The 9,327-nt window shown below is 37.3% G+C and overlaps 1 long non-coding RNA gene across 1 annotated transcript; it reads left to right on the top strand.

Annotated features, from left to right (window-relative positions):
- Nucleotides 1-1,038: 1,038 nt before the first annotated feature.
- Nucleotides 1,039-4,003, top strand: LOC113904570. The gene is made up of 2 exons (XR_003514575.1): nucleotides 1,039-1,633; nucleotides 2,037-4,003. It is a non-coding gene; the product is annotated as an uncharacterized LOC113904570 (long non-coding RNA).
- Nucleotides 4,004-9,327: the final 5,324 nt, after the last annotated feature.

Here is a 9,327-nt window from a genome sequence, read left to right as displayed (position 1 = left end):
GTGAGTGATTACACCATCGTGATTATCTGGGTCATGAAGATCTTTTTTGTACAGTTCTTCTGTGTATTCTTCCCACTGCTTCTTAATATCTTCTGCTTCTGTTTGGTCCCTACCATTTCTGTCCTTTATTGAGCCCACCTTTGCAAGAAATGTTCCCTTAGTATCTCTAATTTTCTTGAAGAGATCTCTAGTCTTTCCCATTCTATTGTTTTCCTCTATTTCTTTGCATTGATCACTTAGGAAGAATCTCACTTAATTCTTACTTAATGAATTTGAAAGACTGATTATGATTATCCCATTTTTGAGGTGAGACTTCCCTGTTGGCTCAGACAGTAAAGAATCTGCCTGAAATGCAGGAAACCTGGGTCAAGAAGTTCCGCAGGAAAAGGGAATGGCTACCCACTCCAGTATTCTTGCCTGGGGAATCCCATGGACTGAGGAGTTTGGCAGGCTAGAATTCTGTGGGATTTCCCAGGCAAGAATACTAGAGTGGGTTGCCATTTCCTTCTCCAGGAGATCTTCCCAAACCAGGGATCGAACCTGCATCTCCTGCATTGCAGCCAGATTTTTTTACTGACTGAGCCATCAGGGAAGCCCTGGTCATCATAGATGCAGATTATTTTACAGAATTAAGACTCATCAGACTATATTGCCTTTGCCCAAATGTCCATCTGCAAATTGAATGGGATCTCATTGCAGAAAAGAAGAAACAGGATGGTGAAAGGGTAGTATAAAAAAAAAAAAAATCACTTCCTTGAATGGTGAATTAGCACTCTTCCTAAACACTATGCTTCACTAATAAGTTAGCTTTAATCCATTCCCAAATGCCTGGGTTCTCTCATCCATTTGCTTCAACTTTTCATTTTTTTCTCCATTCCTACCAGGGGGCTTCCCTGGTGGCTCAGTGGTAAAGAATCTGCCTGCCAATTCAGGAGACATGGGTTTGACCCCTGGGTAGGGAAGATCCCCTGGAGAAGGAAATGTTAACCCCCACTCCAGTATTCTTGCTTGGAGAATCCAGTAGACAGAGGGGCCTAACAGACTACAGTCCATTGGATTGCAAAAGAGTCAGACACAACTTAGCAACTAAACAACAAAAACAGAATTCCTCAGGTCCCAGGCATCACCCATTTGTTTCGTGTTTAAATAACCTTTTCACCTATATCCTAGATTCCCTGTGATTCATATACTGTGCAGTATGCACTCATGGTATGCAATCAACTAATGCAGGGGGATTAAAGCTGTGGATTGCGTAATCCATTTCTCAATGCGATATACACTGTGAAAAGGCAACTGCAGTAAAAGGGAGGCTGATTTAAGAGGCTCCCTGGGCAACAAGAGCCACAATTTCCAAATTTGCCAAAAATTCATTAGGGCTCCATGTCAGATTGCTGCACTCTCTGTAGCAATGGTTTAATAAACACAGTGATGCACTGTTCTAGAGGCTGCAAAGACATGTTGTGGATATTTGATATGAGCAGTGTCTTCTTCCCATGATCATATTCTTCTCTTGTAGAATTATCCATGTTTCCTGATTTGTCTTAATGATACCTGAATGACTTTGCAAACAATCTGCCTATGGTAGAAATTGTTGAAATAAATCACAGAGGCTATCAACCACAGTCCAAGCTTGGTGAGTTCTCCAAAGACACTTAATACAGAAGATGCCAGAAAATGTCAGCACCTCTATTTATGTCCTACAGCTAACTAATTTTATGCTAATTTCATTTTGATACTGTGATTCCTTTTTCTACGTGTTGATGGATGGGTTTCATGAGTTAATTCTCTAGTCTCTGATGCAGGCGGACTGGACATAAATCCTAGGGTTTTGTAGAAGAGGCAGTTGCGCCATGCTACTTATTATCAGCACAAGCACATGGCAACCTTGGCTTATTTTTCAAGAGACTGCTACCATTCTGTACGTTTTCCAAATGCAGACTTCATCTACCCCACAATAGTTTTTAATGGGAGAAGTGTAACAGTCTTTGTGGTTTGTTTATTATTATTCTTATTAGGTTTTTCTTTTATTTCTCCAGGTGTGATTGGGAGAAGAGTTTGGATTTCTTTCTCAGTTTATAAAAGATAATGAGAAAATGGCACAAGGAAATTAGCTAGGGCTTGCTGCTTCAGAAGACACCTCATGGGAATGATTTGTCTGGACAAGGTTGGCAACCCATGGGTTTGCCATCTGTGTGTCCTAGGAATGGTGGAGTAAATATTGGCTTCCGGGCTTAGCTGCTTCACTGTATTTCCTTTGGTTTCTCTAGTTTATAGATTTCCAGCTTGAAAAAGAGTTGATTGTGGAGAAAGAGTCTTTGCTAAATAAAACAGATCTTAAAGAATTTTGAGGATTTCACATTAATAATAGTTAATATTTACTGAGAGATTATGTGTTAGGTATTGTGTTACATTATTTAATCTAATCCTTGTAATGAGCTTAGGCAATAGTTATTATTTTTATCACAATTTCACAAATAATGAAATTTTATAAAGTTGTTTATATAACTTACCCTACATTCTCACAGCTAATGCCAACCCATACAGATAAAAGCCCAGAGATCATTTTCTTAGTCTTCATAGCTTGGCTGTGTGTAATGGTGATCTTTGATTCTTCCTTGATTCCTTTCTCTCCTGACTCTCTAAGATTCCTTATAGGAATTATCTCCTAGCTTTGAATTTTCATTGTATCTCCTGGGGACTGATCTCATCTGGTGGCTCTGGTACAAAGAGATCACTTTTTTGACTTGATCAACTTTGATCCAACATTTTATTATTTTCAAAAGCAGCTCCTATGTGGCTGTGCCTACCTTCTTGTTCAGAGGACAATCCCAAAGGGCTGATTTATTATTTTAATCTGTGTACACATATTTTCACTTAGTATCCATAACACAAGAAACTTTGCAATGGAAAATCATAAGGCCTGTCCAGTTCCAGTTGGCAGAGAGTTGAATGTAATATGGCAGATATTGTTTCCTAACAGCAATTCTTCCTTCTTCTGTGATAATATAATATCTAATATTAAATGAGGTACATGGCTTCTTAGAGGAAGACTACATTTCCCATACTCCCTTTGTGCCACATATAGTCACATGACTGAGTTAAAGCCAATGGGATGTGAGAAGTAACATTGTGGTATATGCCAACAAAGGAAGATACATGTTATCTTCATCCAATTTTTTTTTTTTTTTTTTTGCTTCTGGATGACTGGAATGTGGATGTGATAGTGAGCTCCTTCAGACTATGCAGACAAGAGTAGCAATGCACTAGGAAATGCAGAGCAACAGGAGCTGGGTCCCTGGCACCTGATGGAGCAGAGTTACCACATTAGGGAGTGGACTGTTTACCTTCAGACTCTTATGAGACAGAAATAACTCTCTGCCTCGTATATACAAGGCTAACTTATTTGAAATAACAGTGACTGACTCCATGCCCTATCATAACCAAGTCCTTCCCATCCTTTTCAGAATTTTTTTTAATCTATAAGGCACTCCAAAGATATATTGAAGATATAAGAAAAAAAAACTTTGAAAAATACAACACAGATTAGGTCTAGGAGACTATTTTTGCAAAAAAAAAAAAAAAATCATTTTTCCCCAAGTAGAGCCAAAATATCAAGATAAGTGTACCTATTTTATCAATTACCTGAATTCTAGATGCTTAATCTTCATGATATCAAATATTCACCTAGCAGATTGCTTAGTTATTCATCACAGTATTGATATTTATTTCAACAAGTTACAGAGACATCAACATCAATAAATTCTGTCAATCATACTCGCTCCCTACTTTTAAAAATTTCAGTGGGCAGAAGAATCACCTGGGAGGCTTATCAGACATGCAAAATTCTTGGTTCCACCCTCGATCTGAACCATGTGTGAGGCCTAGGAATCTGTCTTTTTATGAAACAGCCAGGTGACTGTATGGCCCACCAGAGCCTCAAAACCTACAAGATATGGAAGTTTGTATGGAACATTGGCAATAAAAATATGTAATAGTAATTGGACTATTGTAATCAGTCCAATTGTAGTCATTGGACTCCCCAGATGGCACTAGTGTAAAGAACCTGCCAATCCAGGAGACTTAAGAGACGGAGGTTTGATCCCTGCGTTGGGAAGATCCTCTGGAGGAGGGTATGGCAACCCACTCCAGTATTCTTACCTGGAGAATCCCATGAACAGAGGAGCCTGGCAGGCTATGGTCTGTAGGGTTGCAAGGAGTCAGACATGACTGAAGCGACTTAGCACAATAGTAATAATTATAGAAATATTACATCATTCACTGATATATCTGGACCAGTATCCTCTAAAAATTGTAAACAACAACATATAAAATGGAGTGAGCACTGATTATGTATCAGGCACTATATAAAATTTTTGACATGTAGTTTCATTTAATTTTCAAAATAAAAAGGCATTTTTATTTTTTATTTTAACATTCTTAACACAATTTTTAATGATGGCATTAATATGTCATTGGTTGTAGGTATTATAATTTATCCTGCTGATGGACCTAAAGATTGTTTTCAGTTCTTAATATTATATATATCTAGTTTTATTTCTGATCAAAACAGTCTATTGGACTCTGTGGAAGAGGGAGAGGGTGGGATGATTTGGGAGAATGGCATTGAAATATGTATAATATCATATATGAAACAAGTCACCAGTCCAGGTTCGATGCACGATACTGGATGCTTGGGGCTGGTGCACTGGGATGACCCAGAGGGATGGTATGGGGAGGGAGGAAGGAGGAGGGTTCAGGATGGGGAACACATGTATACCTGTGGCAGATTCATTTTGATATATAGCAAAACAAATACAATATTGTAAAGTTAAATAAAATAAAATTTAAAAAGGCATTTTTAAAAAACAAACTGTTCTCATTTTATAGAGGAAGATAATGAGGTTTGATCAGTTGAAATGGACTTGAATACAATCGAAGACACGGCAGATCTGGGTCTCTGCTCCAAAGTCCAAGACCATAACTCTGAGATACTAAGGCCTCTTCACATTCTTAGCACTATCGTTGATCAGGGAGAAAAGCCATGTTTCAAAAGCTATTCAAGTAAGGACAGTAGTGAGTACATGTGTGTTCATTATTCTACACCTGCCATTTGCAAGATACCATATCAGTCTCAGGAAAAAAAATGAATTCAGGAATTAAAAGAAAGGGCATTAAAAATATTTTTTCTAAGTTTAAAACTCAAGCTTTCTATAAAACATGTTTGCCGTTAACATGTTCATACACACATTTGATAGATGGAAAAATGCTTTCAGTAATTCCCCAAGATTGTATCTGCTCTGTTTCATAGTTTTAAATACACTATCATTTAGCTCAAAATCCTTTAGTGAATTGTTTCATTTTTTGTAATTTAATTGTATTGATTTTTTTTTTTTTTGGTTTATACTTGGCTAAGCTGTGGTAAGCATTATTCAATTTTGTCAGTTTTTGTCTAAGTGTATATATGTATATAAACCATATATGTGTGTGTGTGTGTCTGTGTGTGTGTGTATGCCAGCCTCCAACCTGCCCATTTACGCACAAACATAAATCATTTATATGTGCACTTCCACATATTACAGCTATCAATCTCTGTGGAAAGTAGAATCATGATGTGGATTACAAATTCATGTTAATTTCACATGTATACTTGTGGATTTTCTTAATTTAAAATAATACTTACATAAGCAAGACACCAGAAATAAATCAAATCTTAAGTGGGTCCCTAATTACAGCAGGAAGTTAAAAAAGAAATTAACATGCAAAAATGTTACATTTAACTCAAAGACATCAATATATCTCATGCTTCTGTTTTACAGCAAGAATTTTTAACCAACAGTGCTACTCAGGAGAGAAAAAGTCTCCATTTTCAATTTAAAAAATGCTAAAATTAAATAGATTAATATCTAATTTTATACCTTCATTTATATTATGCACAAAATTATCTTAAATATTTGTTATGGATGAAGAGGCTTTCTACCAAATGGGGCCTTTTCATAGTAGAAAATGTTAACATAAATTGTTGCATAAATCATTGCCTTGTAGAATACCAGAAGGCGCATATAAAAACCCATATCTTTACTGCACATATTTCCCATTAACCATAATCTATTAGTAATTGAAGTTCATTACAAATTCTTGTAGACTTTATTGCTATCGTGCTGCATGACATACCGAACCTGGCTTGCATAACAAGAAGTCCTTGCTGGGAAATATCCTATTAACAATGACAGTGCATTTGTCATTGTGATAATAAACCCAAGAGCTGCCTGTAGATTATAAATTATCAAGGCGCCATTTGTGCTGCCCTGGCTTGAAGGTTTGTCTGTGCTTCCATTTTTAAACCCTGATTTTCAGTGAGTTGTAACTCAACTATCAGAATCTGCAGTGAGCTGCAACTCTGCATCCAAGGACTCAGCTCAAGACTCTTTTTGGAACAATTCTTAAGTGTGATTTACATTTTCCAATCAAAAAGAACAGAAGCCTGCTGGCATGTTCACAACAGTTTTGAAGGGACCTGTGAGACATAATCATTTTCCACCAAAAAAAAAAAATACGTTTAGATCTGGCCCAGATACCTAAGTATTTAAAATCAGAGTTTATAACCATCACAATTTTGTGCCTTAAAAAGACATTATTTAATTTTTGCCTAAACTCAAATGTCAGGCATTCAGGGTAATGACATATGCCAAGTGATTTCTCCTTCTGTGCAAAGAGCCCCCCATTTCTACCCCTTTCATAAAATAACCTGATAAGTAAAAGAATTTACATGGTGTAGTGAGAAAACATTACTGAGAAGGGAAAGGATCATGGAGAAAGCAAATGTAATATTGAAACAGAAATAGCTACAACTGTGTAAATAGATATGCCTTTGGCTTACAGGCGAGATTTATCAGTCTGTAGTATTTCTCAGCCAAGGAGCTGGAAGCCTGCAGGGCCAAAAGGGGCTTTCTGCATTACAAGGGCAACTGGTTCCATAAACTTCGATCTTTCTTACTTTAAACTGGGGAATTAGATAACTACAGTTACCTGAACATGCATTTCTATGACTATGATCACTGTAACCAAGAAACTCAAGTCTTGGGGTTCTGCACAGAGGGAATGATTGACAGGGGCTGACTCTGGACACTTGTACACAAGACCAGAAATTAGATTTGATGGGAAAGTGCTGGTGAAGAAGCTCAATCTGTCTATGACAGCAGTTACTAACTGCTCAGGTGAACTGACAATTAAGAAAAATATAACACAAGATAAAGTAAGCCAGAAATGCAAAACTGAGCTGTAGAAACTACTTGGGGGAATGTAACACAATTAACTCTTACTAGAGAATGAAAGAAACAAATTTCAGAGACAGGACAGTTTTGTGCAGGATCTTGAAGAATTACATTGCTTTTTTTTTCTTTAGTGAGTCTGCTCCCACCCCATCACCTAGCACAAACCCCTTTTCTGGGATAAGTCATAAAAAAGAGGAGAATAATAGAACCCTGTTTCAAGAATGACCATTAACTTAGGGTTGGATGGACTAATTTCTGCTTGCCCAACTTGTAGCCAGAATGTAGCAATTGCTTAGAGGGAGCGAGGAGCAACTAAACTGTAGCCAGAAGGAATAAATCTGCTTTTTATTTCAGGGAAACTCTAATATTAGGTCCTTCCAGTCTCTTTCAATGGTACGTTGAGCCTTCAGTTTTATTCAATCATTAAGTGGAAAAAAGCAGAGCAAATGGACTCTTTTATTGAATTTATTCCCAAATGTCTTTGAAAGAAAAGGCAGATAGTTCAGGGGATATCAGGGCAATCTCTGCATAGCATCTTCACTAAGGACTGGATGCAAAAATCCTAAGCTCATGTCTCAGATAGTATGCTAGGCAATTTATGTATCTCACTGTGTTCCTGTAAATCATGAAGGTTTTAATATTTCCATTTTATAGAGGGAAAAACTGATACTTTGGCAAGCTGTAGAACCTAAAGTAGGTTAAGATTTGCCTACTATCATACAGCTATTAAGTGGCACAGTGCATCTATACCACACTATATACAGGCTGTGCCACACTCTATTCTCCCCAATTGCTATTTTTAAAATTAATCTCAAGAAATAAAGTTGAGCATTGAGAGAGCCAGCTTCCACCAGCCAAAATTTAGTTTATGTTATTAAGTACTGTGTTTTATTTTTCCTTCCTCTTCCCTCCCTTCCTTCCCCTCTCTATTTCTTTCTTTTCTCCCTCCCTCTTTTTCTCCCTCTTTCTTTCTCCAAGTAATTTGACTGATGCTTTCATTCATGTATCATTCTGCCCTCTTTATTCTCAAGAGCTCTTCCAAAAATACAGTGATTTTATATTTAACTACAGGCAAAAAATTAAATAAATGTTGTTTACTCAAACATTATTGGTTCTATCAAATTTACACAATATTCTGTTTGACTTGGGCTTCCCTTGTGGCTCAGCTGGTAAAGAATCGTTCTGCAATGCAGGAGACCCCAGTTCGATTCCTGGGTCGGGAAGATCCGCTGGAGAAGGGACAGGCTACCCACTCCAGTATTCTTGAGCTTCCCTTGTGGCTCAGCTGGTAAAGAATCCACCTGCAATGTGGGAGGCTTGGGTTTGATCGCTAGGTTGGGACGATCCCCTAAAGAAGGCAAACGCTACTCACTTCAGTATCCTGGCCTGGAGAATTCCATGGACTGTATAGTTCATGGGATCGCAAAGAGTCAGACATGACTAAGCGACTTTCACTTCACTTCACTTCTATTTGACTTATTTAGAACAAAATCCATGGTTCCGGACATACTTTTCACTTGACAATGCTTTTGATCTCTGTAACAATGAAGCATGTAGAGTTTTCCCATACCTAGATAAAATATTCTGCCATCTTAACTTCAAATTTCACAATGTGCTCAGACTCTTCCTTTCCTCTGTTAGCCTCTTTGCCATCTGGTGATAGATCTCTGTTCTTTCAAATGCCATCTTAGTGCTCTAATAAATCACATTTTTTTCCTAGCAAGTTTTATGTCCTCTTTATAACGGTAAACATGACTTGCATAGTACACAGAGTACTGGAATATTCTGAACAAATGGAGTAGGGTCATTTTGATTCCAAATATTTGCCCAGGCAATAGTTTGCCATTTGGAACCAACCTGGAAGCCAATGAAAGCATGATGAACCATCTGTTCATTCTCTCTTTCCCATATTCAAGAATTTAAAACAATTATTCCCATTACCATAGCACCTTTCTTGCAAAAATTTTGCCAATTGCCAGGTACTTTATTTCATTTATCAACCCAAGCATCTTATTAAAATAAAAAATATATATTTCAGGAGAATGTAAAAACCTAC

This window comes from Bos indicus x Bos taurus, chromosome 2 (genome assembly GCF_003369695.1).
Source record: "Bos indicus x Bos taurus breed Angus x Brahman F1 hybrid chromosome 2, Bos_hybrid_MaternalHap_v2.0, whole genome shotgun sequence".
NCBI lineage: Eukaryota > Metazoa > Chordata > Mammalia > Artiodactyla > Bovidae > Bos > Bos indicus x Bos taurus.
The sequence above is the reverse complement of the archived record's forward strand: the minus strand, read 5'-3'. Positions and strand labels throughout refer to the sequence as shown.